General features: G+C 40.8%; 1 long non-coding RNA gene across 2 annotated transcripts; it reads right to left on the reverse strand.

Annotated features, from left to right (window-relative positions):
- Positions 1–743: 743 nt before the first annotated feature.
- On the reverse strand, positions 744–27088 carry LOC147247340 (uncharacterized). Of its 2 annotated transcripts, XR_015109499.1 has the most exons (5): positions 26978–27088; positions 22048–22118; positions 20471–20581; positions 2439–2576; positions 744–1829 (listed from the first exon to the last, which is right to left on the reverse strand). It is a non-coding gene; the product is annotated as an uncharacterized LOC147247340 (long non-coding RNA). The 2 variants fall into 2 exon arrangements; XR_015109500.1 differs by having other exon boundaries at positions 744–2576.
- Positions 27089–27301: the final 213 nt, after the last annotated feature.

A 27301-nucleotide genomic window follows, 5' to 3' on the forward strand; every position in this document is an offset into this window, starting at 1 on the left:
AACAACTGAAGTAAATGGAGACCAAATTTCAAATGTATGAGAAAAAGAAAAAAAAAAGATGTCACACCGTGTTTTAGCCTCACTTTTCACTCCAGCGCCCAGACTTGACGCCATGTTTTAAGTGAGGCTAAAATCATAGTGGCAGAGTCATTTTTCAAAACAACTTGGCATTTTGAGGCTTCAGGACACGGGTTATTTTGAATAGGCAGTATGGAGGTTTTTGTTTTTTTTTTTGTACATTTAAAAATTGGTAACCCCCTTCAATGTTTGAAGATTAATGCAACGCCGAAAACCAGCAGTATTTTGCAGACCTTCCATCAATCTGAGGGTTGACTTTTCATTTTTGAGTGAGCTATCCCTTTAAATAAAGACTTGACATGTATCTGTGATGGCATTCCTGCCCTTTTTGTCTTGATTTGGCAGTGGGAGGTGCGGAGAGGCAAGAGTCACAGGTGTCAGGGTCTTGCATCCTAACCAGTCATCTGGTGATATGTATATATATATAAAAATCATATATACACACATATATACATGTGTTTATATGTATGTATGTGTGTATATATATACATACATATATATATATATACATACATATATATATATATATAAACACACACACACATACATTTGCATGTATATACATATAAGCAATAGAGTTAATGAATATAGAGACTCTTCATTCCCATTCGTAAGTGAACCCCTGCCTACTTGTCACACAACTCTTCTGTTGAAGATGTAGACAACCATCTGTCCTTTGTAATACACATGGAGTCGACACCTGCTTGTTTTCACCTGAAGGCAAAGAGATTCAACGGGATAAAAACAATGAAAGTTCCTCCTAAAGTGTCTATTGCAGCAACGAATACGTGATCTTGTAACAGTTGCACCCGACCTGTTTCATGAGGTGGTCCCGAGGTTAAGACGGTTGCACTTGACCGCACGGTGACCGAGCCGTGACCCCGCACTTCAGAGGAAAGCCCCCCCCTCCAACTCAAGTCTGCGCACACTCATCAGTGAGATCTGTCTGTGCTGTTTTGTGTGTGGCGAATGTTGATTTGCCCTCGTCACCTTTCCTGTCTGGCGGTCGTGCCTGCTGGTCTTAGACATGGCGCTGAGCAGCACTGTAGAGTCTCCATGGGTGTGCTCAAAGGAACCACTGACCTTGTTCTGTAAGCTGAGCTGAGTCCTGTCAGGGACGCACTTCCTGTTTTCGCCCAACACATCTACTGCGACCACTTTACGTCAAGACTCATCTTGTGACATGGCCTTTTTCGCCTCCACATCAGATGCAACACATACAGAAGCTATGCCTCACTTTGCCCACTTAGAAAATGCAACTGCTCCAGCTGGGCAGCTATGCCACTGAAAAGGCTTTCATGTGACGCGATTACAGAAGAGGCAGTGTAATGTAAAATATCTCAAGGTAGACATGTTGATAATGTCCTTCTCATAGAAGAAAACCACATTATGGATTTTTTACTCCATGTAAAACACAAATCTCCAGCAGTTTTTCCACAAAGAACATAATCACAGGAACATGAACTTTGTAATTATACAATTCAGCCATACATGACTCGCATGAATAGTCTGTATAATTAGCTCATGTGGGCAGTGTGGGGCAATCTGCTGTAAAATAACTTCAATTCTCCCTGTGGGGAGATCGCTGACCGTCTGTCCAGACTGACTCTGCAGCCTTATTATCCAGTCATCAAGCCGTCCTACCTTCCACTGAGCACTGGCCTCTCGTGTCCCGAAGAGAGCTCTTTCTTCTTTTATCCTTAAACCTTTAAGGTTTTCATCCTCTAACCTTTAAACTTTGACGACTTGAACTGAAATGAAAGCTGGAATCAGCAACAATTCGGCCGTAATCAAATATCATTCAAGAAATTTCGCGATGCATTTCTTATTGTTTGTCTCTCTTTTGGACCATTAAAAAAAATTGTTTTTGTACCATTCACCCCACAGCTTTTGTATTGTGGTTTGCATTAGATTCATTTGATTGGGTTGGTTTTTCTGGATTTAAGTGCTTTGACTATGTGTATGTTGAGTAAGTGGTTACATTCTGTTTATGCGATCAGGAGTGGAAACGTGGTGTTGTATTTTGAAAATTCACCAATTCTCTACGCCGTTTGTGTGGGGACTTCCTATTCTCAGTGCAGCTTGACATTCCTTCAAGCAAGAATAGACTACTTATTCTCCAGGTATTTTGCAGGCCAAGCTACTTCTGGTGGAATCATGTGACATGATCAACTCCAACTCCCAATTTCAGGATTTTCCCTCATGTTGTTCCTTGTTTTCCTGTGTCTATGGTATGTTTCTTGTGTTTTCATCAGAACCGTCATCATTGCCTCTAATTTTGAAATTTACTTCCTTTGTATGTCTTGTCTTGCGTTACTCCCTCGTCTTTGTGTGTGTCATGCCTTTTTTGAGCGATTCACCTGTGCCTTCTTCGTTAATTGGTGCTCGTCAGCCACAGCTCCTTCGCCGTTTCTTCTTCTGTGGTTTGAGCTTCTGTTTGTTTGCTTCCTTATGTTCTGTGTTCACCTGCTTGTTAGTCTGCATTCCAGTCCAACAACCTGTTTGAAGAGGAGACATGGAAAGCACGAGACACAGGAAAAGTCGGTGAGCATGAATGTCTCTCGAGAGTTGAGATATTTCAGTCTGAAAAGCACAAGTAACCCACGAGGAGCAGACAACGCAAATGTTTCCTCTGTGAGGCAAAAACAAACCGCAAAGCAAAGATGATACACAACTTAATTTTACAACTACAAAAGGAACTTGAGCTCCAATCTTTTGCCTTAAACATAAGCTTAAAGAAAATTGACCTTTTATTCCTTCTATTATAAGACACTATTTTGAAAAATGTTGAATTTTTCATGAAGCAAAGGAGCCTCTGCTGTGAGAGTACAGGTGTAACACAATGTTATTTCATATTGCTTAAACTGAATAAGTACTTTACTGATAAATTATGTATTTATTAACCGTATTACCTCCATGAAGGAGGTTGTGTTTTTTTATATGTATCCGTTTCTCTCTCTCTCTCTCTCTCTCTCTCTCTCTCTCTCTCTCTCTGCGAGATTGTGCAAAAACTACAGGGCTGATGTAGTCTGTTGGAGGGGTGTAGCATAGGGAGGACCCATTACATTTGGGGGCTGGTCTAGTAAACACAGCAAAAAACTTTACAATGATGATATAAGAAAACCAAACCGTAGCCCTCAGCCTCCTAGCTGGACTACTGGGCTGTTCACCTGAAGTAGATTCTTCTTGATCTGACCTAAGTTCAAACTGAACATGGTAGGCAGACGCCATCTGAGGTGCCGCCTCGACACAATCATTCAACCATCTCTCTCCACTCGCCAGGGAAAAACTAAAATATTATGGTTGTCAAACCCCTGGGCCATGGAACCATGCCCCCATTTCCTCAAGTGACTCTGATTGGCTGAACCACTTGAGTTGAGGACCCAAGCAGATTTGACTTTAAACCTGGCAACATGGACTCGTGCGATCTCATGCAAGTCCAATCACCGTTTTTTCCACAAGTAAAACCGCATATTTCCTAACAAAATGCCAGGGCTTTCACATTGGAATGTACATACATGATATAAACATGTTTTAAATGTAATAAAGGATATAAATAATGCACATGTGCACACAATTTCACATGACATTTTAAATGCAAAAAAATCAGATCGTCGTAAGTGAAGGGTCACAGGTTCAATCCCCAGAAGACCATGTTGAGGTGTCCTTGAGCAAGATACTGACCTTCTAATTGCTCCTGATGAGCAGGTTGGCACCTTGCATGGCAGCCTTCATCATTGTGCGAGTGTGTGTGTGTGTGTGTGTGTGTGTGTGTGTGTGTGTGTGTGTGTGTGTGTGTGTGTGTATGCGTGCCATAAAGGTAGAAAAGCATTAACACAGTCCATTTACATTCTCATGTATAATTCATGTGATTTCTGTGTCAGCGACAGCGAGCCAGATCCAAAGTGTCCACAGTGAGGTCGGCACTGTAGGGACCTCTGATAACTCACCCTCCCTACATCATGGTGCCATCGCTGACCTGTGCCTGGTGTATAATGGGATTAATTAGGATGAGATAATTACTTTGTTGTCGAGCCAAAGCAATGCCCTCAGAGCTCAACTAGGTCAATTAACAATGACCTATAATTACCTTGACAGATACTGGTTTTGATATCAGGAAGTCTCCTGCTGCAGTGGGACTGTTTTTGGCAGCAGATTCTTGCATGCTTTGGTAGTGTTTGTTTGTTTTTTGTGTGCGTGCACACGTGTACTCATTCTTTTCGCCTCACAACTCTGTCCTGCATCTATCAATATTCTCATTAAAACATTTATTCTGCATCAGTTTGGGTTTTTATTTTAAGAGGAAAATCTCTCTTCATGAGCTACAATAACATCCATATTTATGTCAAATGAATATCTATTTCTCTCTTTTCCTGTTGCTAGTAAACAGATTCATATTTAGTGTATGTTGCAGGGTTCCTACCTGAGCAGAGTAGTATTAGCTGTGTGATAAACAACTTCTCACTACTTGATAAATAATCCAGGAGAAACACAGCATCCCGACAGAGCCATGAAAGTTTTATGCCCTGTGCTGTGGAGGCTTTTTCTCTCACTGAATACCAGACATGACTTTAGGAGCCAGCAGAATTCTAATATTTCTCCATTTCTTTCTATCTGTTGTCTCCCACACCATTTTCTGTCTCTTCAAATATGCTTAAAATACCTTTTCTTTTCTCTCTGACCAGTGTTTGTATTCAAAGACGTTTTTTTCCATATTAAAAAAAAAAACAAACTAACAAAAATAACCCAAAACCTGCCAACAGGTTGGCGTGCACCCACACTGCAGTATCATTTTATCCTCGTCGCAGAGTCGTTAATGAAGAAAGTATTTGGAAAGTATGTAAGTCAAACGCTGGGGACGTGTAAGCTTAAACTGTTGGGGAGGATGTCTCACAAGTGTATAAAATAAACTGTTGCTTAATTGGGGGACTGGATTGGCAGCTTGTTTGTCCATCTGTTCAAAATGAAAGACCTCCGTTTTTATTAGTTTGCATTATTATGTCTTGTATAAATTCTTCCATAAACTTCCTCTTCCAGTCGATAAATCATAAATTCGGCGGCGGTCGTCGTGCAGAGCCAGCTGTTGTTTTGACCGCCTTTGCGCTTAAGACTTCTATTGTTGCGATGTGTTCTATAATCTTGCCGTCTTTGATTTGGAGAGAAAGGGAGGGGGAAAAAAATTGAAATCATCTGATTATTGAGGAGTTATTTTGGTGCGGGCGTCCAAAACAACAATATGCAATCTCAATTTGCGGCGGGAGCAGATCAGAGTGTGCAATATAATGACAAGTAAAAAAAAAAAAAGTCAAGACAACAAAGGACAAACAAAGGAGAGAAGAGATAAGCAAAAGGTAGAGCAGACCCATTCACAAACGGAGATGAACAATGATGTTGAATCCATTATTGCACAGTCTTGCGTCGCTCCTCTGTTGTGTTGTGGATGTTTTGTTAGAGTATTTGGTTTAACAAGATGTCAGAGGGCTGACTCAATACATAAGAGTCCTCTTTTTTTTATGTTGTCAAACATCATCATCTAATAATTTGCCTGTTTTGTTTTGTTTTGTTTTTTTTACATCATGGAAAAGCTAGTAGGTCTTGTTACATTTAAATAATTGATTTTTGTATCTTTTCTTTTTATTCATTGCAGCTCACAGGTCCACCAGGCATTTCCCATGAAATTAACTTTTTTGATTTCTGTTAACTGCCCCTTTTTAATAACACGATGAAACAAAATGAAGGAATTCTTCATTCCCCTCCCCTGTCTTGGGGCGGCTGCTTTATTTCGATGGTGATCGTGAGGACGTGGTCTCCTTCAGTGCATCATCACACAGAAGTGACAAACGCTGTTGTTATAATATTAGCTGCAGTGACAAGAGAGTGCGATGAATCATCTCATTTAACCTGAGATGCCTATGAAAGTGTACAAAAAAACGCACTTTTGGTCTTTTTTGGGGGGGGGGGGGTGGTACTTTTTTTGCAGTAGAATGAGTGTTGCCAGGTAAATGAAGTGATATTGTATAAAAAGGGTATAGGAGCAAACATTTTTGCTTTCATTATTGCTTTTTTTTTTTTGTAATTTCCCCAGGAAGAGTTCCCTTTTGAGTTTCCAATAAACATTTCAGATGTATTTAAGTTGAGTTGAGTGCCACTGAGCTCGGTGACATGAAAACACGGACGCAAAGGTCAGAAAGCTTCTTACTCCAGCCTGCCCCAGTCGAGGATGGTTTTTGTGTCAAAAGGTAAGGGGCGCTCCGTCTTCGGAGTCCAGTCAATCAGCAGTGCACAGAGGTGATAAAAATACTCATAAACTGGAGAACTCTCCAGTAACTTTTACAGCTTCAACATCTGCCCGCTCTAAAGGGCCCATATTTCTATCCGGGACGGGACAAAAAAAAAAAAAAAAAAACTTGAAATGAAAATGTCTTTCCTCAAAATCCTCAAACCCCTCAATCAAGTTCAGACAGTTTTTCCACAATCCAAGTCATCTTATTTATCATAGTCCCAGCTTTCTTGGAAAGGCAGAAGTACTGGACTGGACTTGCGGAGACAACAAGCGGCCTGCTTCTCTTATTCGTGACATCACAGAAATCTGCTCTTATGAAATATATTTCTACATCTCCATGTGGAAGTTCAACTCCGCTTCAAGTCATCATCAAGCAATATTTAGAAATATTTCCTCACAGTGCCGAGGCTTGTGTTCTTAGAATTCTGTTCCAAACTTTCGCCTGTTCCTTTTACCACGTCTTGTATGATGTTTTGTCCGCTGTGCACCGAAACTTAAAAAAAAAAATGCAAGGAATAGAAAGAACAGACACTGCGTGTGTTCAAATCTAAGCAGTAAAACCCCGACGAATTCTGCTTTGACTCATTTGATCCCCGTGCAGCGCCTCATATTCAGAAATGAGAATCAATTCAGTGAAACTAAAAAAAATGACCAACACTGAACAAATCAATGTTTTTCCTGTTGTTGCTACATCGATTGTGTGTCTATTCAGTTTCAGCAACCCGACGCTACACCGTTTTTTACGGTTCTGTAAACCTGATCACAGCCGGTAAGGGTACATATCTGTTACTGTTTCGCATCAGCTCACCAGCTCTGACAGCAGCTCTGAGCCTGAATGCCAATCCCACCGACACATGTAGGTTACGAACCAGCTCCTGCTCACTGACTCGCAGCCAAACTGGACACACGGTAAACAGCCTCAGACATCCACAGCTCCAGGGACTTCTAAGCAGCGGCGGCGAACACGTCGCGCTCTACCCAGGTGTGAGTGATGGAGCTGAATAAAACAGAATACTGTCCCATTGATGAGGGGTAATTACACATTTCTCTACCACTTTAATGACCGTGTGGTTGTTTTCAAACAAATCTCTTTCACTTTCGATAGAATTAAACAGAAGAGGCTGTAATTGTGTTATTGTGCTTTCTCACTGGCTGAGTATGTTAGATAAAACTGACTGTTGGGTTTCATTCACACAAAGGCTGCAGTGATTGATGATGTCCCTGCGTGCTCGGGAACTGAAAGTACGAGGAGACATCTGTCAAACTGTGAGTCATCTAAAATTAACTAATTCTCCTGCCAAAGTTATCTTATATTCACAAATCCAGAGCACTTGCCCTCCTGGTTTCATATAGCAGCAACATCTGTTTACTTGTTATGAATATTCAATACCGTTGGTTAATTTGCATGCATAAACATGACAGTTACAACTTTTATAGCGTTAGCTTATTCTGCAAGAAGAATTAATGCACGGTAGATGCATGGTTTTTGAAATGGAGAGATAACGGAAATTCGGATTAGCGCTTTAGCCGAAACCCAATTCCTTTGGCGAATTAATAATTGTGGCGTTTTTTTTTGATGCCGGTGAAGGATTGTTACAGCTGTGCAAATGGATGGAGGAAATATTCTTTTAGCACGTTGGGCTACAGCGCTACCTGAGCATTCCTCAGCAAATGGGTTATTTAATGATATGAACAAAAGATGGGCACAATTAACTTTTTGATGACAGCTTTAGCTGGATGAAGAGGTAAATTTGCTGTTTCTGAACTAGCAGCGCGCCGTGGTGGTGGCGTCTATCTCCTCCTCCTCCATGGGCCTTGCTACTGGAGCCGTTCTTAGCTTGCAGGTGCTTCTTCAAATATGAAGCACAGATCTTCGCAGCTGGCGTAAATTGTCACCCAGATACAATTTGCATTTCACTGTGATGTTCTTTTCCCTTTCATCCTTTCGAATATGACATCTTCCACCACAAACTGTCCTCTCCACCATCTCGTTACCTGAGCGACATGCATGCCCTGCCGCTGACCTTGGTGCAGAGACCGCTCAAAGACAAACAAACTCTTTTATTGCTTAGATTGTAAAAAGAACATGCTGTGCTACTAGTTACAACACAGAAAGGAATCAAGAACACTCTTCAAGCAAAATCTGGGTTCATCCGGTAGAGATCATTTCCTGCCAATTGTCTTTGAGCACGAATCAAATATCACATAGCTTCTTTGGGCAGAATATCAACTTAGAGAAAGAAAATTGCTATACATTGGACTAAATAAGCAGGTTTTCTGTTGCTAAAATCCAGCTCCACTTCACCAACACCAGTCATAAATGCATAAAAACTCTCATTGCTATGTCAGCCAATTACACCTAAACACAGTTGGATGTTTTGGAGGAGAAACTACATCTGTACTGAATGAAAGAGCCACTGAAAGCACTGAATGGGGGCACGGCAGATGAAAAAAATTGGTTTCTAGATTAACAAATAAAAGTCCATCTGCCAGAGTTCATCTGCTCCAGATTTGGTAAGACTAAAATTTGATTTCACGATTTTATTAAGGAGATATCATGTTATGCCAGTTGCCCATGACAACAAGGTCAGTTGAGACTTGACAGGGCCAGTATTTATACTCAAAATATTTACCTCATGAAGTTAGACACAATATTTGTCTCTGAATCCCTTCACAATTTGGATGGGGGGGGGGTAGCACTTTTAGGCCTTGCTAACTGTTGTACGTAAACGTGGGATGACTAATGGTGCGAGGCAGAGGGGCTGCATCACTTGAATATTAATCTCAAAAGCATGGCAGATGTCTTTACTCTCTTAGAAGGGACGAGGCAGAAATATATTTCCGTAGTCGCTGAAATGACAAAACACATGGATGCAGATGTACTCCTCTCCTTACAAAAACAAGCAGCGGTGTCTAAAAATACATATATATATAATAACACAACTGCAACTTTCACATGAAGTCCTTCATTCTAACTGTCCCAAGTTCAAGATGCCTGCATTTGAAGTTCATGGCGACAGATTGGATGAGTCAGCCTGTCCTCTGCGAAGCAAGAGTCGAGGAGGGCTCGCTGTGCGTTAGCTGGCGAGGGAGAAAAAGAGGAGGAAGCGAGGAGGGAGGAAGGAGGGGGGTCGTGCCTGGATTCCGAGTGGCACAAGTCCTTCGTGGCACGCAAGTTGTGTCAGCGGGGGGCAGAACTAAACTGCTCAGTAGCAGTTATAGCTATTGAACTGAGAGTGGATTTAGGGTGAATTAGGAGTGTCAAACTGAGAATATCATCACAAATTTGTTTAATGCCTGTTCAATAATTAAAGCTGCTGACTGCTGGGTTGGGAACTCAGTGTAGGCAACAGGGTTTCTTTTAAAATAAACAGTTGAAAACAGAAGAGTAAAAAGAAAGATTTGATTCGGAAGAAGGAGGAGAACTTTGGGGGATAAAGAGGAAAGTAGTACATGAAAGGCACATTTTTATTCAAGGTAGTCTGCAAAACCTTCAAGTGTGATCACAAATCCAAGAGCATGCTGGGATTTGTCTTCTTTTTTGCCGTTGTCCTCGTCTGGAGAACATGCTTATAAAACTTATTTTTCAAATCAATCCTTTAGTCAAAGCAGTCTGAATTGCTCACCTGAACACACTGTGTGTATCCTTAAGATGATAAATGAGCTTTATTTGCAAAGCAAATTTATATCATAATAGCATTGCACGTGCATTTTTAAAGACTGTGCACACACACAGGCGGAGGAGGTAGCCTACACGCCGTCGTGGCGACGCGGCTGTCAAACTGTGAGTTGTGCAATTAAAGTAGTTCTGCATCAGAACAAACCTCCTGGTGAATGACTCACAGTTCACAATCAGCAGTATCTGAATTTGATCTGTCAGGTCTAACAGACTATTCGCATCCAAGTTAGCAGAGAGCTAATCACAGGTAGCTGTGATATAGCTGATACGCCACGAAAAAGAGATGTACCAGGTGGCGGTTAAATTGTTGGGCCAATGCCTGCTGCGCTAACTTTAAATAAAGACCTTGTGAGTATCTGCTCATAGACAAAAGGGACTGCACTGACTGACAGAGCTGATAGTAAAGTGGTGTTGAAAATTCTCCATAATTACAACTTTTGTTTTAGTCACACATGTCCACTTCAATTTCCAAATAGCTAAATCTGATTGTTAACGTGTGACAGCTTGAACCTGACATATTAAATGATCTGGGCTTGGCCCAAAATTTGTGATTTGGCATGGTGATGCTCTACACTCAGTGAATTCAGTAATTAAGTAATTGCACACAGTTCATAAAAAGCCTGCAGAGTTCTGTCACAGCACAGTGAAAAGGGCAACTTGCCAAACGTCTGTTCTCCCCCCCCCCCCCCGTGCTATTTTTAAATGTGTTGAAGAAGCTTTGAACACATCAGCATTTTTGTGAGTTAGGCCCTCCTTCTCACTTTCTGCTTCCTCAAGCTCAAGCGGAGAACCTCAGGACATCAGGTGAGAAGAGTGTAAGTCTGTGTCATCAACCCAGTGCTCACACTGCACACCCAACCTCGGACCAGTTTCTACAAAGTGAGACTGCTGTCACGGTGCCGGGGGAGGAGGCAGCTGTCCCTTCATATGGACAAAGCCAGAGAGAGGAGACATCTTAAATCTCATTAGCAAATTACCACAGCAGTTCATCAGGATCCACACCACGTGGTAGCCCCGGGGCTCTTCCTCCCACTCCCCATCAACAGCTTTCATCCTCGTTCAAATGAAACATTAAACTGAGCCCAAGTGACAGGACCTCTCTGCTTGCTTACCGAAGAGCCCTTCACGTATTGAGACAGGTGTCTACACGCTCCCCCCCACATCCGCGTTGCTCTTTCTCTTTGCATTTCTGTGAAACAGACTCATACCGTGCTTCACTTACTGTAAAATATAGCAAAGCACATCCCGAAATCGAAATGTTACTCACAAGTTGATGCGATAAATAAATTAAGCCCTGCAGTGTGGAAGCATTTTGATTTTGCATTTTGTTTCACATTCGGCTCACTTGCCTGGTTCAGGTCTGGATGTGCTCCCTTTATAGAATTAAAGTACAGTCATGACGTGAATGTGTACATTGGCTGTTCAGGGTTTCTTCTGCTTCCTCCTCACTTTGTATTTGACTGAAAAATAGCAAGAAATAGAATCTAACCTAATTATACCCACAGTGAGCAATTTTCTAAATGTGAAATGAGAATTTGTATTTTAAAATCAAGTAAGTAAAGTGGGCTGCATTTCTGATTGGACTGACGTTTCACTCAAAGTTGCTTGCAAGAACCATCTCAGTACAATATGAAATAATGAGCCTCAAAAAAAAAAGAAAGAAAGAAAATTCATGAATAAAGCCCTGAAGCTTCACAAATAAACTCACTGAGGGGAAAAAAAAATAAGCTGAAAAATACAGAAAACAAACTAAAGTTTTAATTGCATTTGTGTCCAAATTCAGTCTGCAGAGAATCAATGCTTCATTCAGGAAAATAAAGTTAGTTGAAAGGAGATAATTTTATATTCCCCGAGCACTAAATGGTTCTGCACTTGTAATCCACAACTTGACTTTCTCTGGAGCCTGTCGGTGTTATGATTGTTCCACTCCAGTGTGAAGACAAGAGGTCAGGGAAATTGGAGTTAAATACAAACTACAGTGCACTCCGCATCGCCAGCAGGCCGCCGACCAAGCGACCTGACTTCTAGAAGAAACTTAGCGACCACATTCTTTCACTACCTATTGTTGAAGTGTGAATCAACTGGAAAACTGAGTGTCAACCTCAGCTAGTGCTCAAGGAGCTAGCATTTCCTTTTGTTGTTGTTTTGTGAGGTAGAGGTGGGCACCACAGATGTGCAGCCCATCATTTATTTGGGGTGTGAAGCTGGAGGAGCGTCTGTAATGTGTCACTCCAAGCGGCAGCTTCGTCTGAGCAAACCACACTTTTTTTTGGGAGGGGGGGGGGCAACTGGAGCGTGTGCGCTCGGTTCCTGATCCACTAAGAACCGTCAGTGTGGCGCTTAAGCCGATGCTTAAACCTGCTGAGGTGTTGCACTTTCCTGCAAATCCTACTTTACAGTTGAAATCAATTTATTTCCTCCCATCAGAGTTTCTTGAGCACAAACTTAATGCCAGTCACAAACAACTATAGTATACAGAACAACCATGCTCAGAATGCGTGTGTGTGTGTGTGTGTGTGTGTGTGTGTGTTGGGTTGAAAACAGTTTCCCTTTTGGTTGGAACACCTAAACAAGCCAAAGATGGGTTCCTACTTATAACCGCAAGCACCAATTGGCTCTCACACTCAGGGTCACCTATGTAGGAGCCGGATGAGGGAACTCTGAGGTGAAATAGTTGGCACACTGTTGTTCGTTTCACACACACACACACACACACACACACACACACACACACACACACACACACACACAGTGAGTGCATCATCCCCTGCTACAGCTGCACTTAATTATTTCCAGGTTTATGTTCCACTGCAGAACATTATCTTGAGATTGGCTACAAATTGCACCTTTTAAGACAAAGCCATCATCTCTCTCTCTCACACACACACTCACACACACACAAACATACAGAAATACATGTGGTTTCTCATCAGTGGAACGTCCATAACCATTATCACATCCAATTAAAGATCTTCTTAATCCGGGAGCACCTCCTCTTTTAACATCTAGGTCCTTGTTTGTTCATTACAGTAGATGGTAAACATAGCACATGACACTGAGGCACATCCGGCAGAACCAACTCCGACGCTCGGAGCTCACGCTAACAGACACACTGACCTATTTTCATATTTACATGGAAATGCAGTCAATTTGCTAAGTAATTAACAGCTCTCTCTACGCGCTATCAGCCATTCAAATCTCTGTAGCTCTAATGTTATGGAGAAGAAAAAAAAGTCCTCGCAAGGATGCAAATCAAAACCTGTTGGTCCACAATTTAACGACGTGAGAACACACACATCAGGGAAGGTTCCGCGACACAAAATATGATTTGAGTGTGATTGTCTCTTTCTCAGATTTTCATTTCCACAGATTATCTTTTCATTATTATGCCCTCGTGAACTGATAACCAGAGAGGCACAACAGCTGTCGCGCAAATATAAAGTCAGAAATTGGAATGTGTCAGTGTTTGAAGCTGCCATTGAGCTAGTATGGGTCAGCTTTTATATTGAATGACTTGAATGTCCTCTGTCTTTGTGTATGCGTTCCCTCTGGACAGATTCCTAAGTGATCCATGTGAGAGATTTATCTTCAGCGTCCAATCAAAGCTGAACATCACCCCCCCCCCACCCCCACCCCATCAATGTGGCTGTGGCAGCTCCAATCGTCCCCTCCTTTAAACCATCTGCCAGGAAAATCTAACTTGTCTCATCCTGTCAAAGAATCTCTCTGAGAGGAACAGCTCTCATTTGAAACTGAGAAATGGATCTGTCTTTATCATTTTGTTACACTGCCCAAAGAGGTTTCTAGAAGGGATTGCTGTGATTGTATAGGCTGATCTAGGGATGTTTTTTTACGTCAGAAGAAGAGAGAGGGGATTCTTTTGTATTATTTTTATCATTGCTATACATTCTAAGGCCTGAATAATGCTTTTATAAGCGTCAGCAAGTCAAGCCATTACACCTCGAACGATAGAAACAGCAGCCAGCAGTTTAGCTGCTTTGGGAGTCTATGGGATGTTTGGCCTACGGGCAGTGGAATATTCTTAGACAGCCTTGGATTTATCCTCAACGTGAGCACTTCTATAGGAACTGGAGATTCCACGTCACCTTCTTTAATGTATCTTAGCTCTTTCTTTTTAAAAAAAATCTAGTTCAAATCGAGCTCATCATTGCTGCGGTGTTATGTCACGTTTTAACCAATCAAAGACCAAATCAATGTAATTTGCATGACTTAAACTGTAATTACGTTATAATCACTTTCTTATACTTACAAGTCTCTTTATAGAGACTGCATTCGCTCGTGTTATAAGGTGTCTAGCATTTATGACCAATTTCTTTAACTCGCTAAAAGCAATTGAATTAACTGTAAATGAAGAGCTCCAGCTTGTTTTCAGTGTGAAATTAATGGCTTCACATTTGCATGACCAGCTCCATTTTCTAATTAAGGATAAACACAAAAAATGATCGCAAATTAAGCCGAGATGCATCCCCCCGGAGTAAGAATTTCTCCAGAGGAGCTGAGTTTTAAAGTTCTGAAGAGAAGCGATACTCTGCCCCCAAAAATGATCGCGAGATTCTTGAAATCATGAAAGGTGAATCCATAATTCAGTAAAATGTCCGATAATCTTTACCCACTATTTACAAGATGTCAGGTAATCAGTGTTTTTCACTTTCGTGCTGTAGAGGATGCTATTTTGCACCTTGCAACAAAATACTGCGCATTTAAGTCCAAAAACAGGCAAAGAATTTTCAGAAAAGCAGAAGGTGCTGCTGACAGGTGGGTGTTACCGTCCTCCAGGGGGTCTGGGCTGCCTGTGGTGTTATTTATCTTTTTGAATACATTTAAAAGTACCCATAAGAACAAATAAATACATATGAAATCAATTTTATGCTCAACAACAACTTGTAGAAAAATAGATTTTTCTCAGCTTGTTTGAAAGTAAACTAGAAAAAGAAAACAGAGGCTTAACTTGTTCTTCTGGTATGTTTTGTCACAACAGTACAGAATATCCCAGGGTTCCTCGGAGATGAGAGAAACTTTTCAACAATAATTGCTTTCGACTGTTTTTTCGTCGCTGTCAGGGTTAGGTTAAAATGGTAAGAAGATTCAAAACACCTATTTACACACGTATGACTCCAAATCCTCTGTGTCAAGTTGTTTGCTCAAATACTTCAAGTCTTTAAGAGCGCAGCACCTGTCTGAGTGAATACATTTCGATGATAGCCATCTTGTTATTTTATTAACCTTTTTAAAATCCCATTACAGTCGAAGGGTGCGCTTTTCCGTCAGCATCACTTGTCACGCTCTCATACAATCTTCCTTTTGTGCATCAGTGAATTATTCTTGTAGTCCTGAATCAGGTGCTCTCAAGGTCAAAATGATGCAGCTCCCAAACTGGTTATAAACGGACACTGATTGTTAAACTGGACTTTCACAGACTAGGATTATGGTTTTCTTCAGGGAATAGATTAAAGTATGAGGTGTTCAGCTAAACCGTCTCAGGTCACTTCCATCATTGCACCAGCGGCTCTTTTGTTTTTTTTTTCAACAAGAGGATCCTGCAGTCAGTGTTTTAGGGGCTTCTCTCATAGACTCAATAGATCTGAACGAGTTATAAAGGAATGACTAATTTGGAGGCTGCAGCAATCTGGCAGCAGAAGGGGAATCGTTTGTCTCCCGGTGAACAGATGTTTGCCTTTGTTTTTGGTTTTTTTGGGTGAACATTCAAATGTGACAACATTTTGGAAAAGATTCTTGAAAACTTAAAGACCCAGTTAAAGTCATTGCAGAATCGGTACTGGGGCAAAAAAGGTGATACTCTCAGTTACGCCGGTTAGCGAGACTGCACAAAGTCTACCTGGTCGATTTTCATGAGACTTGGTGGAGAGGTGGGTGAATTTAGGATTGTAAACAAATCGCTAATTATTTTTCCGCTTTCTTCAACGTTGCGAGTTAAGGCGAACCCTAAGGATAGAGTGACATCACATGGAATGGGAAAAGGCGTTAAACTTCTCTCTAATATTTCTGATTTAACTCTTCTTCTCTGCAACACATTGTACTCTGAGCACATCTTTATTTTATTTATGTATATTCAGGTGAGTGTATTTTCTTGTTTCAAACACTGTAGTGTAACATTTAGCTCCATGAGCCACCGAGTGATGAAACAAACTAGAAGTTCCGGGGAGGAAACTAAAAATTCCAACATTTTCATAGCGTATCAGTATGAGGTGCCGTTTGTACAGCAGCCCATTGTAAAAAAACAATGGTAGTATTTGGTCACGTTTAGCTTAAAACAACATTTTAAAAAGTGATGTGAATTTTTGGAAGTCTTTTTTTTTCCCACATTTACAACAACATTTGTAAACTTAGAAAAATCTTACATTGATCAATCTAAATGTTAAATGTAAATGTTAAATGTAAACGTTAAATGTAAACGTTAAATCTAAATGTTAAATCTAAATGTTAAATGATAAATCTAAATGTTAAATGATAAATCTAAAAATTTAATCTAAATGTAAATGTTAAATCTAAATGTTAAATCTGTATAGGGACATTTTGCTATATGTTTTGATATAAAAATTTTGTATTTATTGTTTCTGAATGAGGGCGGCACAGTGGTGCAGTGGTCAGCACTGTGGCCTCACAGCAAGAAGGTTCCAGGTTCGAGTCCCGGCTCCAGCACGAGATCTTTCTGTGTGGAGTCTCCATGTTCTCCCTGTTCCTGTGTGGGTTCTCTCTGGTACTCCAGCTTCCTCCCACAGTCCAAAGACATCAAGAGGGGACGTGGCTGATTTATTCTCTAAACTGACCGTCGGTGTGACTGTGAGTGTGAATGGTTGTCTGTCTCTATGTGTTGGCCCTGCGATGGACTGGTGACCCATCCAGGGTGAACCCCGTGTCTCGCCCGTAGCTGCTGGGATAGGCTCCAGCACACCTGAGACCCTTAATAGGAACAAGCAGAAGAAAATGGATGGATGGATGTTTCTGAATGATAAAGTTTTCATAATCTTTTTGTCTGCATCTACTTACTCCAGTATCTATACGTCATTTGATTAATCTGACCAGTGTAACATGCCATTTGCATCCGGTGTTAAAGCCATCACCACGGCAACTGCTAAAGGCATTTGATGTGTCATAGCTGATGGTTTCCGTTATGTTTTCTGTTAAAACCTGGAATACATCTCTAAATGTATCTTTTTGTTTAAATGAGAAGAGGTGAAATAATAGTTGTTTAAAATAATCAGTGAGGAAACGCGAGCACTTTCAAACCTTAACTGATTTAGAAACAACGCTCTTATGTTTTATTCCCACAAATGCACACTCCAGACAACTGTGTCAAGATGCAGGACCACACGTTTAGTATTCATCCACAATCATAGAGTCCTGATTACAGGAACTTTATGTCAGGGAAACTTTTACTGTTAAAAGCAGTGTTACACTTGCTATACTTACAAGTACATCTTCTGGGAGGAAAATAAAAACATACCGGTCCATTGGCACTGTTCTCTGTTCTTTCTGTGCTTCACCATTTGAACGCTCAGTCATGCTGATCTGAGAACTGCTGAATTTGACTGAAACTAGTGTTGACAAGCAGCCTGATTTCACACTGTGAAGCACTTACTAACTGTCCACTTTGTGCTCACCTTGGTCCCTTAAAGACATAACGCGTACAATGTGTAGATTAAATTCATGATGCTGTTTTGGCGATGATGGTGGTGGTGGTGGTGGTGGTGTGAGAAGCAGCAGACTGTTTGGATACAAATATTTGGCTTTTGCATCAAATTCTGTGAGGCTGCTGCTGTTACATTGACTCTTCTGTCCCAATGAGCCTGAAGTGGATGGATGATTCTCCTGGACAGCAGTAGGTGTTACAAACTTTGAAGCGAATAGTGTTTGGCACCTCCAGAAGCAAAATGAGTGCACATTTGCACGCAGGCCAAGATTTGGATTTGGAGGTTCATTTTAATCAAAGGTGTACAAGAAAGAATATGCTGTATGTAATGAATTGGTTTCTAGGGTGATATCCTTCATGCCAGAAGATAATGGTGGTCTTTAATTTACACTGATAAACATCGGAAGCACCGTGACAAATCCTACTCAATCGCAAAGTACTCTGTTAAATTAAATCAAAGAATTAAAGGAGCGCCTCGGACTCTAAGTGATTACGTAGACGTGCTCCGTCTTTCGTTCGCTCGCCCACAGAAACAGGCTGATCAACATCTGCAGTGAGGTAGCGCCGCTCAAGGCTCACCCGTTCTCCTGTGTGCCATTTTAATTTTGATTAATGTTGCAGCTTTTGGCCAGAGGGGGAGCCAGAGTCAACACACACAGGAAGTTACTGCGTGTATTTCTAAGGCAACTATAGTGTTTTTTAACTACTGTAACTTTTGGGGAAAAAAACAAACAAACCCTGTCAGATCTTTTTTCAGAGTGATACTTGTAAAGGTGAAGTTTATGTCAAGGCATCACAGGTTAAAGTCAGCTAATTAGAGATTGTACTGTAGTTTGATGTCAATGCAGTTTGGTTCATCTGACAATGGACTATTTTTTTTTTTAAATTTTTAAAGATATTGTTTACCTGCATTTGGTAGGACCTCTTTTTTTCAATAAGTTAAGTGTTTTTTTTTATTTGGGTATGAAGAAAGGAAGAGGCTTCAATTAATGGAGAACTAGATGTTCTAATGCAGGTCCTGAGTTTTTTCATTTCCTCAGTTCAGCCCCCTAGACAAGAAGAAAGCCTGGTGAACACTTAACCTGAAATGTATCATATGTCTCTCTCAGAAATCTGTGCAAAAGAATCATTTAAGGGTCAGGTCTGATAACGTTCTTCCAAAACCAACGCTGTCTTGAAATGCTCATAGCTCTACAGACACAAGCACAGCGGATATAAACAGACTGAAGGAAAGGAGTTACTTCTAACCTTTCCCCACTTTGAACGATAGATAAATTGATCCCAGTTGTGTGGCCTAAAATACTCTGTGATTGTCATTTAATCTTTTGGTCTCAGGCAGACACCCCACTAATCCAGCTGAACACTTTCACAGTCAGGGATGGTTCAGGTATTAGCTTGAGTAAGAGGAAATCGACCAAAAAGACAGAAAAAGAACTTCTCTGGTGTTTGTCTGTTGTTTAAAGGACGATCAGACGGGTGACTCAGACATCAGCTCCCGCAACCTGAATAATCTGGATATATTTCGAACTTCTTCCTTTATGATGAAATTGCACAAAATTGAGATTAGAAGCGAGACGGAGCTTGACATAGTTTCAAAATCAAAGTGCAACACTGCTCACTGATGTTTTTCGTCCAAAACTCTCAAACCTCTCATCAGCGTGGCCCCCGACTGTTCGTTTCAAATGACTGAATAGTTCCCAGATTCGTGATGCAGTGGAGAATCTGGCTCACAAGATTGAGAAAACCACACATATGCATCATCTCTTAATGCTTTTGATTAAATATTAATCAGTTTTTTTACTAGTTTGTCTACCTGCCAAGAGAGACCCAGTTGAAGGAGGGGGGTAACTTTATCCAAAATATAAGAATTTCTCATCCAAACTTCAAATTCAGCAATACAGCAGCCAAGTGTGAGGTCGATTAGATGAGTGGCTGTTGAGAAAACTGAGTAAACGGAGGCTTCTTCCTTAATTAGAGAGATGTAAAAGGCTCACACGTTGAGATAATTCCAAACTGCTACTCCTGAGGAGTAGCAACCCTCAGGGACTCCCCTTTCTGACAATCAGGGTCTTCATTTATTCTGTTAATTTAAGCCTGAGGGCTCAGAAAATAAGCATATTACCCAACAAGATCACCAGGTTGAATTTTCAAATCCGACAGAAACTGAACTTGCTCAAATTGCAAGAAACCCAACAGGTCTCAGCTATTTTCCAGGGGTTCATTGATAGACAATCCGCACTGTTGCTATAGCAACAACAACGATGCCAAGAAGCACGTAACCTATTCTTGGTGTGTCATGGGTGCACTTACAAGAGTGTTCATGTAGGCTGCCATACCCCAGCATTAGACCACATCAATACTTTATCAAGTCACCAACAATATAAGCAGATTAAAGGGTTTCAGAAACAAAATAAAAATACCACATTATTGTAGATAAGATATGGATCCACAGAGGAAACAACACAAAGTCGAGCATAAACCTGAGAAAGAATCAAAGCAAAAAAAAACACTAAATAAAAAGGTCTGAAACATTCAAATAAGATCATTCAGCAGAAGCAAAGGGGTCGGGAAGTTTGAAAGCCACGATTAAATTTACACAATTTGACGTTCTTAAGACGTTTTGGTGAATAAGTTTATGTGACTATGAAAAATCAAGAGAAGATCTTATATACAGTTTTGGCTGTGGCCATTAGGGGGGCTTAAGCCAGACCAATGAGTTGTCACAAACTGCGTCTGGCGCTGTACAAGTTTGTCTTACTGTGTCTTGTGGCTCTCGGGGGTCACATCTTCCTCTCCTTTATTTCCAAATGTTAACAGCTTCCTGTGCAGATGAATGTCTCCAGGATAGGCACCGGTGAAGCTCTGACACCTGGCACACACGCAGTTGGATGCTCAAAACCAGATACCTAAGAGTGGATGTCATGTCGGAACGCATGCTTGAGGTATTACCATGAAACATAAATGCCATCTTTTGGCGACACGCAATGAAAAAGATCACAAAACTTTTGCTTCTTGAGCAGGAGCTGATTAGGATGCACGCATTCTACATCAGAGTGAAAACATGTGACAGCAGAAAATTTGGACTGCCAAATATTGCCTCTGAGGAAAAGGGGGCAAGTAATGTGATGGAGTAGCAATTACTGGTCACAAAGCAGCAGCAGCAGGTAGACACATTACACATTCATACACATCTTTTGAAGAGTTTCTCTGAAAGTAAAAGTGCTTTCAGCTATTTGAGCAGGGTCTCTCCAAAGAGAGTTCAAGATTGAAACCTTAAAAACTCTCATGTATGGACTGTGGTTTGGTCAACGGGGGAGCAGAACTCTTAAACACATAAAAGAAAAAATACATATCTTTAAAAGGAGAGTGACAAAAAAAAAGAAGATCATGAATACTTAATAAAAGGGAATGACCAGTTTTGAGGGGTTAAGAGTGACGTGCCATAGTACGGTGCTGATGAATCTTTAAATCGCTTCAAATCAAATATGGATGAACTTTTTTCAAAATACAGATTTTGTTGTGAGGCCCAAGAATACTTGAGCATTCTCAAGTGTCATACTGCATGTTCATATTCTCTCTGACTTCGTCATTTATGTATTTATTTCATTATTGATAACTATTTGGGGGCTTCTTCTGCGAGTGTTGCCGTGACTTGTTTGTCATATTTGTGTCACAGATATGCGGGTGCGTAATCCCATGTGATAGCTTTCCTTGGGTGTCAGCGCTTTGGTATGATGTGGTACAGGGGACACGTCATGGTAAGTTCAGGAATGCAGTGCAGGAAGAAATTCTTCTCTTCCTCTACCGTGAAACACCTTAATAAGCCTACGGAGAACCCTAACCTAAACATTGTAACTCTAGATTTTGTGATCCGCTCCCTTTCACATTTGCGACACTTTATCAAGAAATTAAGTTATATTTACAGTACAAATAAGGTGTCGCTGAATGACGTGTTGTCTGAGTCTTTCAGCACCGCCATCCATTTCTATCTCCTATCAACCCCTCCGTGACCCCATGACCTTTTCCATCGGGGTCAAGGAAAAGTGAGATAAAGGAGGGCCTTACCCACTGACACATGGTTGGATTTGCAAATGTACATTATGATAAAAGGTAGGAAGAGAGCAGACTTTGACATGTTTTTTTAATTGCACTGTTAGGCTGCGAGCTAATAGGTGATAAATAAATGAAGCGAGGTTTTTCATGTTCTCCCTGTGACTGCTGGGTTCTCTCCAGGTACTCCAGCTTTTCCAACATGCCCAAAACGTGCTCGTTATTAGACACTAAATTGTTAATTTCTTGAATAGGTGTGACTGTGAATGGTTGTCGGTCACTCACCCTGTGATGGATGGATGACCTGTCCGGAGTGTACCGCACCTCTCGCCTGATGACGGATGGCTCCAGCCCCCCTAAAAACAGGATAAAACAGTTGAGGACGGATGGATGGATGAAACCGTTTTATCCCAAGGCGGTTATTTTTGAGTCTGGTACTTCTAAGACTGGTTTCTCCTTTGTCAGAGACCAGACTCTGAGACTTGAGGATGTCCTAATATGAACACTGTTGCAGAGGCATTTTCTTCATAATTGATGTTTAATGATCATGGAGGGGCAGCACAAATAAACCTCAAACCCATTATGTATACCAAATGTGATTAAATGTGCCATTTCAAATTCCATTAAATAGACCATAGCATATCATTAGGTTTTCATTTTCATTGGCGGCGATGACTTGAAGTAAAACCTTAACTTTGGATTAGCTTCTGCCATGAACCATGTCGGATGTTAATTAGCTCATGTACAAAATGGTACAAACATCCTTGTTCAATGAGCTCCGTCTTTTTTTCCATGAGTTTCAGTTTATTGTTGCAGAGCATGCAGGGTTCTATGGTAAGTTCTAGAAAAATGGTGTTACTCTAAGAGAAAAAAAGTCCTTGCCTCAATTTACCAGCCTTCATTTCAGACTGCTTATTTTATCTAACCAACAGCTCTTAATTAATATGTCAAATAAGCAGCAAATGTGACTATTTTATTAGCTGGAATCAAGAATGAATAGAATGTTTTCTGTAGATTGGCTAATAGATTATTTTTAAAAATCGTTTCAACTGCACATTATGAATCTTCAAATACATCTATTTTATTGATCCTCTCCATTAATTTTCTATGGTGGCTTTAAGAAACATGTCAAGAATGAATTTATTGCAGCTTTGGTACTGGAGATCTATTAACCAGCAACCTGTTTGAACTGACTTATTTATTCTGAACCTGAATGCTGCTGCAGTGAAGTTGGTAGCTAAACTGATTAGGCGTGTAAGGAATTTTTTTTTTTATATGTTTCCCAGCTGAAACACGCTGAAAGACCTTTAAAGAATCGTCCCTTATTTGACAGCACTCTCTGACACACGGCGCATGGGGACTGTAGCATTAATGATTAAAATGAATGAAAAATGGAACAGAGAGGACGACTAATGAGGAGGACTAATCAGGAGAATGGATAGGCTGTCTGTAGCATTCTGCTCCAGTGCCCACCGGTCAACTCAATCAGCTTTCAAAAGGAGGGAGAGAAAACACACACACACACACACAGGCTCTCTGTTGACTGCTAAGTATCACCATGGCAACACTCCGCATTCTTCCTTTTTTTAATCTCTGTTGCTTCAATCTTTTCTGAGAATACTTTCATTAACATGGTTCTGTAATTGTCTTTTCAGAGCAATTTATTTCAAATGTGCAGCTTCAAATGAAGCCCCCGCCCGTTTTTTTTTTTCCCGGTGTCATAATATGTCATGAAAGACCGAACATGAAAAGCTTGGAGACTGTTTGTTTTGAAGATCTTCACCTTCATCAAAGATTTAAGCAAAAACACAATTGTGTTAAAGAGAAGTGAGATAAGAGGGAGAGATGGAAGAAAAATTCATCATCTCCTCCTCAGAGGTCCCCTAAATGCAAAAAGAACACATGCTTGCGGGACTGATGTCTATACCACAGCGGCAAGATGGATACAAGCAGTCAAAGTTTTAAAAACTCTGAGAGAAATAGTCCTCTGACTCCTGAAAAGTCCGAGGATGGAGTAGGAGAGGGAAAAGACTGAACCTAGAGACGTCTTCATTCTTCTGGGTTGTCGTTATCACCTAATGGATTTACGCAGGACTTGGGTTTCATTTGTCAGTATAATGAGCCAGTAGCAATACTGCTGAATTAACACACACTTTCCATTGATTACCAAAGCACATAAGTCCTCGCAACACAAAACTAAAAACCCCCATTTGTTACAGCATCAAAGATCATTTATTCTACTGGTTGAATGCGGCAGGTAACCATCCACTACATCACAAGTCACATGATCGTTAATGTGCATTGGGGATGTTTAAAGTATGAAACAGCATGAAAACTGAATGTCAGGTTAGAAGAAAAAAAAAATCAGCTTTATATTACAACACCTGAAGCTTTCACTTCACACGTGTAGACTCCATTAATAACGATGATAGATTTTACACAGTATTTTCTCAATCAATTATCCCATCTCCCATGATTGTGAGGGACATGATATTTTAATGAATAATATTAATTGGAGAACATGTTCATCCAGAACAATGTGATCATGAACTCCTTGAACTGCTGGTTTGTTTTCATATTTCCATGTCGAGGGTGGAACGTCATCATGATGTTGGCGAGTATGCAAGGGTTCAACAACGCCTCTGGGGCGGGCGGAATATGTGGAGGGTCTGTGAAATACTATGTTTATACACGCGTGTGTGTGAAACAATGGTACATTCATAAGAAATAAAAAATAGAAAGCCATAAGAAAGGAGGGATTCAAATGGGATCTAAAAGGTTCATCTCTAATGTAAACCAATTTCCATGTAAGGGGCTGATTATCGCTGCAATTTATGTAAATTAGAGAAATTATAATTTGTGAAATTATGGTGCTAATGTGTCTTTTCTCATAGGTCACCTGATGGCTGACATGCTTTGGAACTATTAAATGCCAGTTGAAAATTGTTTTTTAATATCACCCATCTAAAGCTTTAATGGCCTCGGATGGCAGATTAAGACATAGTACCAGCACACATCAGAGTCCACAGGTACACGGTAATTTCCCTCAGCGCGCGCGCACACACACACACACACACACACACACACACACACACACACAACCTCCTACCGTTTAAGCTAAACTGTACCTCACTGACCATCGAAATGACTGACAATTGCTGAAGCATCTGTCTGACAAGACTGACAGCTTACATTCTAAACCATCGATCTACCTCTGTTTGCTGAGAATATATGCAGTAGCTGCGGTATTAAGTTAGTGTTTTATATGCAATACCTGTGCTGTCTTGCAGCAGCTCACATTTAGAGAGGTGTCAGGCAGAAAGTACCAAGAGGATATGCCTTGCTGGAGTTTTTCTTGGATCAGCACATACCATATTCTCTTAAGAATGACAGGCTGGATTGCGCGGAGCACCATCAGCTAGATAGACATAGGTTGAGGGTGTGTGTGTGTGACTGATAATGACATTCTATATGGAGAGAGAAGCAAAACAATGAGAGGCTATGCAATGCCCTGAAAATTGCTATGAAGCACTGTAAAGCTACAGAGTCAGGAGATTGTAGTGTTTGGTTCAAACCAGCTTTATAATGCGTGATGTCATCAATAAAGGCAGGACCCTGAGTGAATCCTGGTGCACAGATTCTGTCATTAAAAACATTGAGAACAGGTTCAGGAACTACATCATACTGGGATTCCCAGGTGTTGCCCTTCTCAAGAGGGATCCTCCATTTCGCCAGGAAGTTGGTTATGTGTACATAGGAGCCAGAATTTATTTTCTGGGAATTCTCTGCTGATACTTTTTTGACCTCATCTTCTAGTAACAGAGTGCTGGGAAGGTTGTGGTGTGAATGAAAGCAGGAACATTACTGGGAAGGGCCTATCACTGCCCTCTGCACAGCTGGCATCATGTTCTGGAATTTGCTGCATATTTGAAAATACCTTGAAAGTAGTGTACGTCCAGAATTGAAAGGGAATGTGAAAGATGACACCTTTGTATTTGATATTTTAAAATACCTACATGTCAGACACTGGTCCTTTTACCAAATTACCTTCAGATTTCTTTTTGGGATATTCCTGAATTTGTATAGAAGATGCTTAAAAGTATGATTGATGTTTTCTTCAGTTTCAAAGAGTTCAGCTTGCCAGAGAATTTTAGAAATACTTGACAAGGGCAAGTTAAATGCTATTCACAGAAAAGTAAAGCACAAAATAAAAAGAATGAGACCATGAAGATACCAATGGTAAGAACCCGTTACTGGCTTGTTGTGCTTGACAGAATGCAGGAACCTTATGTGATTTTGTCTGTATATTGACAGAGGCGGTAAACATCATCAGAGTTTATTGGTCAGCTGATGGCCTTTCGATTACGTAAACCTGTAAAGGGTAAACATTGACTCTACAGACTATTACAGTATTTTACATTCTGGTGGCGTTCACACCTGCTGCACACTATTTTCGATTAGCCCACTAAAGTGTACACATCACTGGCTTCTACATTCCTGTCTTAACTTTCTACATGCTTTCGCTGCCGTCTGTGTGGAAGTGAGAGAACTCAGGCGTAGATGTTACCGCAATTACGTTTCTGTCAATTAATCACAGCATGGCGCTGCCTCCTGTCTAAGCTCAGCCGAGTTTAAAATCAACAAACTTGAGTTGATGCGACAAATGAGACATTAATTGTCGAAGTCTGGTTCCTCTTCCTCCGTGCTGTAATTTCCGTTCTATTGTTAGTTCCGTGATATTCATATCTGTAGTGGAAGTAACCGTGCGGTGCCATGTTGAAGACCAACTGGAGATAAAAAGCTGTGCAAAAAGCGTATGAAATTTCACCTCGGGGTCCTTTTTTTTGTTTTTGTTTTGTTCAAGTTCTACCAATGTAGATTCTTTTGTGTCAGTGATGACACGTAAACTTAGGCAGCTAGTAGTTAAGGTACGTCCTCCAAAAAGGCAGTATGCAGATTCTAAAAACCGGTGGAATGGAACACAAGAGCATCCCAAAACAGGGATGAACAGGCAACCAAAGAGGGTAAGGACAGAAAATGAATTTATAATTAACAATGTCTGATAAGTTTAAAAAAAAAAAGAGAGAGAGAGAGAGAGGACCCAGGGCAAAGGATGTCACTCAACTCAAAGAAGTCAACCCAAAAGAATTTTTTTAAAAAAGAAGAAACTATCCGTGTATAAAGTGTGGGTTTGACTGCAGGTGTGTGTCTTTACCTGCCTTGAGCTTCTGGCAGGGAGATCTGTCATAAAGAGGCACAGTGTGGCTGAGCTGTGCTGGGAGTAGCACATTGTAGCAGTTGTTCCACAGAGGTGCTGAATTGTAGTGGTGCATGTGGAGGGCTAGCTGTTCATACAGCTGGCAATAATCAGGAGGCTGATGAGCTGTGAAGAGAGTAAGCGAGGGCGGAGCCAGGTTGTGATTGGGTAGTGAGGGCAGCAATCAGGAGGCGGGTGACAAAACAGATGCACCAATCAGAATATGGAGATCAAACACACAGTTTTATATAATCAAAGGGCATTTGGTGCACCATTCTTATC

Source organism: Aulostomus chinensis, chromosome 16 (genome assembly GCF_037954235.1).
Source record: "Aulostomus chinensis isolate RoL2024-O1b breed Wild chromosome 16, RoL_Achi_v1.0, whole genome shotgun sequence".
NCBI lineage: Eukaryota > Metazoa > Chordata > Actinopteri > Syngnathiformes > Aulostomidae > Aulostomus > Aulostomus chinensis.